The following is a 4,163-nucleotide window of genomic DNA, read 5'->3' as shown; positions in this document are numbered from 1 at the left end:
ACGCACATGCGCAAACACACACACACTGTTCAGTGTTCTAGCACCAGAGCAATGTCTGCTTCTTGGGGACTGCTCCTTATGTTCTCCTTGATTAGATTTCTCATTGGTAAACAGTTTGCACCAAATGCCTTAAAACGTTTTTAATAGACCACCAGGCAGTCATGGCAGGGTCCGTGATGGGTCCCCTGCCCAGGCACTGCCGGCTGCACATTGGAGGGCACTTTTAAGACACATCGATTGTGATTTGGGTTATACAGTTTCATTAAGATCACATTCACAAAATTAAATTCACAATTTTCTCCACACGTAACTTAAAACACATTTCAATTCGTTTCAATGAAATTCTTCCTTTAAATCTCCTTTCACAAAATCACTAGTACACAGTATGTGAGCACTGTGATGAAATTATTTTCAAGAAGATACAGAAGTGAGAAATAGTGACTCCTAAATTTGTGTGCTTTATAGTCTACCAGAAGTTCAGTATTAAATAAATAGGCATTCTTTGCTAATAAAAAATTTTACAACAGTTTTCCTAAGGAAATACATTCATAAGATGTTTACACTGTTTTACAGTGACAGAACAGCTGGAATTCTCATGTATGAAATGTATCCACAGAAGTAGGGTTCCTAACGCTGTCAGCAGACAGAGTTGTCCCTCGAGCACTGAAATGTGGCGTTTGGGGTTCTGGGAATGAGGTTTCATGTCCGGAACTTTGGTTCCATTATGGCTGTGCTAACCCTGTGCAGTTCACCTAACAAAATCTGCCTGTCCACCGCAGAGGGGCTGAAGGACTTGTCCAGGAGACACTGTCAAACGGATTCACCACCTGGCAGTTTAGGGTGGCGAGTGGGGCATCCAGCAACTGCCCCTGAGATGCCTTGCCGGACTCAGCATCTGGCTCTGCAGCCAGGAACTGGAGCCGGGTCCGGCGGTCTAGGTAGGTTGTTAAGGTAGGTGGAGGTGCGGGCCCGTCTGGGTTGTGGGGACGGAACCACTCCTTGGAGCAGACAGCATCGCCTTCCTACAGATGTGCTGGCGGGCCTAGGGTCACTAACGGGCAGGTGGTGCTGTGCAGATCGTAGCTGCGTTTTGTGTTCTCAGAGGTGACTGAAATGGTTGCAAAGTGTGGGATACAACTACTGAAAACCAACCATCCTTCATTTGTGATTTTGTGATAGCTGAGCTGATGGTCCACACAGTGAGCAGCCCCACTCCCCTCGGTACAGAGCTTTTTGTGTTGGTGAGCAAATGCACCAACTGTCCCTTTTGCTGTCACTTGTTTTTCTCAACAGCAATTGTAGACTTCTCCGCCAGGGACTCGGTATCATTAAACCCTACAAACGCTAGGAGTCCTTGCCTGTGTGGCTGTGCGCTTGGAGCACAGCAGCCTCTTGTCCTGGGCAGAGATGAGCCTGGCTTCTGTAGGAAAGCTTCTAGGAGTGTCCCTTTAATCCTTCACTACCTCTTCCTCACACAAAACCCTATGTCTGAGGACCAGGTAAAGGCAGGCGAGGTCCAACTCAGCAGCCCTTCCCTGGCTCACTGCTACCCCAGGACGGCCGGACAGTGGTCTCCCTCCAGAGGCATGGAGGGCTCTAAGCCCACGTTCCTGAAACCCTGGAGGGAGTGGCAGGGGGTCTGTGCTACAACATCCTCAGGGCAGAGCCAGGGGTCTTGCAAGCATCTGAGCCCCCTCCAAGTCCCCTTGGCCCTCCACGAAACAGCACTCCCACAGGCAGGGCTTTCATCAGCCTCCCCCCTGCTGTGGTTGGGGGAGCGGGGAGGCACAGCACCACCTGGCCCAGGCTCACTCCAGGACTGGCTGTAATTCCAAACCAGAGTTGCTTGCTAGGTGAAGGCCCCACTCACTTAGCTGGAGCTGTGTGGGCGCGACCAGGCGGCCAGCACCACCTCTAACCCAGCCTGGGCCATCTGCCAGGCGGGCAGCTCAGGCCAGAGACCAGGTGTTTGGGCACCAGCAGCAGCTAGCACTCAGAGGCGGCCACACACACAGACCCAGGCGCATGCAGGACAAGCGCTGGGCTCTGGGAGCCCCAACACCAAAAGAATGAACATACAAAGGTGTTTCTGCAAGTGTACATAGTCCACAAGGTGACAGGTAGGTTCAGAGAACTGGTGAGTGGATGTGATGTGATCGCACAGGGCCTCCGGCGCCCACGTCCCCAACCCCTCAGCCTGTGAGTTGCTCCTGGAGCCACCGCGTCGGACCCCCGGGGATGAGCGGCGTGGGGGCCCGAGAGAGGCCGGCCTGGGCCTGGGATCGGGTAGGTTTCACCGTGGGCAAGTCTCATTTTGTTTGGGTGTCCGTTCCTGCGGTGCTGATGAGAGAATGGACAAAAAGCGGCAACTCAAACACGGAGCCCGGCCTCTGCGGTCCCAGGGCCCTTCATGTCCCTGAGTCAGCGGTGACAATGGGCACAGTCACACGCGAGTGCCAGCTCAGCTCAAGGCCAGGCCAGGTGGGCAGGAGGGCCCACGAGGCAGTTCCCAGCCGGGGCACCCGCGCAGACCTCCCCGAGGCCGGAGGAGGCGCGGCCGCTGTCACTTCCTGCGGGTGGCGCCAGGCGATCCCGAGGTGCAGGTCTCGCAGCGTTTGGTCCGTAGGGGCCGATTCTACACCGGAGTCCGGCTCGCCGCCGGCTCGCGGGCTCTGGGTGGCGGGGCGCCCAGGGCTGGTCCAGACCGGAGCGGGAAGGCTCCCGGGGGGCAGGGCCGGGGGAAGACCCCGGGTCCGAGGCCGTGGAGGGGGCAGCGGGCGGCCGCGGCCGTCACAGCGGCGTCTCCTCCTGCTCCAGCGTGTGCGGCGGCGCGTAGCACGACGGCGGCAGCGACGACAGCTTGAGCAGCGCCGGGCGGCGGCGCGCGCGGGGCCGCTGGAACGAGCGCCGGCTGTGCACGCGGCGCGCCGCCGCCGACCGCGCATGCGNGCGTCCTTCTCAGATGTATTCAGGTCCTGGGTAGTTTTTGCTGCTGTTGCTGTTAAAAGTGTTACTTTATAAAAGAGGGCTTTCTACTTTTTTAGAAACATGAGTGTTTTTGATGTGTTGACCTCACATCCAGACATTGTGAAACTTTCTAGTTGTCCCTGGGTTTGTCTGCAGATCTGTTCTGGTCTCGGCAGACGTGTTGCATCGATGGCTGTATGGCTTCTCCCAGTCTTGCTGCTCTGGACACTGGGCATCCTTGTCTAATTCCTAACTTGAAATTCTTCTAACTGCCATGACACGTGGCACTAGCAGGGAGACCCAGATGTTTTACATCCACCTGGCTGATGGGTCCCTTCCCAACTCCAGAAGCCTCTAGTGCTCAGAGGTTGGTGGGGCCAGTCCAGGTCAAGGTCGACTCTCTTGCTGCTTGCACAGTTTGGGGTTCCACTTCTTTTTCTTTACACATTTTGTTCACTGATTTAATAGTTGGTGTTTGATCCGATATGTGGAGTCCATGGGCCGGGGGCTTGTCTTGGCCGAAGCCCTGTCCTGAGGACTCATCTCCTGGTGCGGGTGGAGCTCATGCTTAAAGAGAGAACATTTGTTCTCCTGGGAGCTGGGGCAGGGCGTACACAGTCCTTCGGCCCTGGTATCGGCTGCGGCCCCACGTGGCTTCTGGGTGCCATCTTGTTTGTCTTGTTTGTGCCATGGGGCCCCTCCCTTTGGCGCAGGGAGTGGAGTAGACACATCTTCTGTTTGGCCCAGGACTGTGATGCCACACGTCACTTCATCGCAGCTCTATTGACAGATTTGCGGGTGTCTGCCTGGTGCCGCCTCCCACTATGTGTTCACGTGATGTGGCGAGAACTGTTGCCTCTCTGAGACTCCCCAGATGTGCAGACGGCTCCTCTTCCCTCTGTTTGCACAGACGGCGAGTTAAACAGCCCCCTGGGCGAGGCACGTCGGCCTGTGGGGACCGGCGCCTGGTCTGGGTCCCAGCCCCCAGGAGCCCACACTCCACATCAGATGAAGTGCCTGGGCATGTGCCCAGCTGGGCGCATGAGGAGCAGCTGACCGGGTCACCAGAGGGGTGACCTCGGGGCCCTGCGGGGTCTCAGCACAGCTGGTGTTGTGGCGGTGCGTGGGCAGGAAGCCATCCTGCAGTGCTGTCTGCTGCTGGAGGGACATGTCTCCAGGGGCTGCCGGCAGGCATG

The sequence above is a fragment of the Hipposideros armiger genome, unplaced genomic scaffold (genome assembly GCF_001890085.2).
Source record: "Hipposideros armiger isolate ML-2016 unplaced genomic scaffold, ASM189008v1 scaffold_585, whole genome shotgun sequence".
Lineage (NCBI taxonomy): Eukaryota > Metazoa > Chordata > Mammalia > Chiroptera > Hipposideridae > Hipposideros > Hipposideros armiger.
This window is presented reverse-complemented; position numbering follows the sequence as displayed.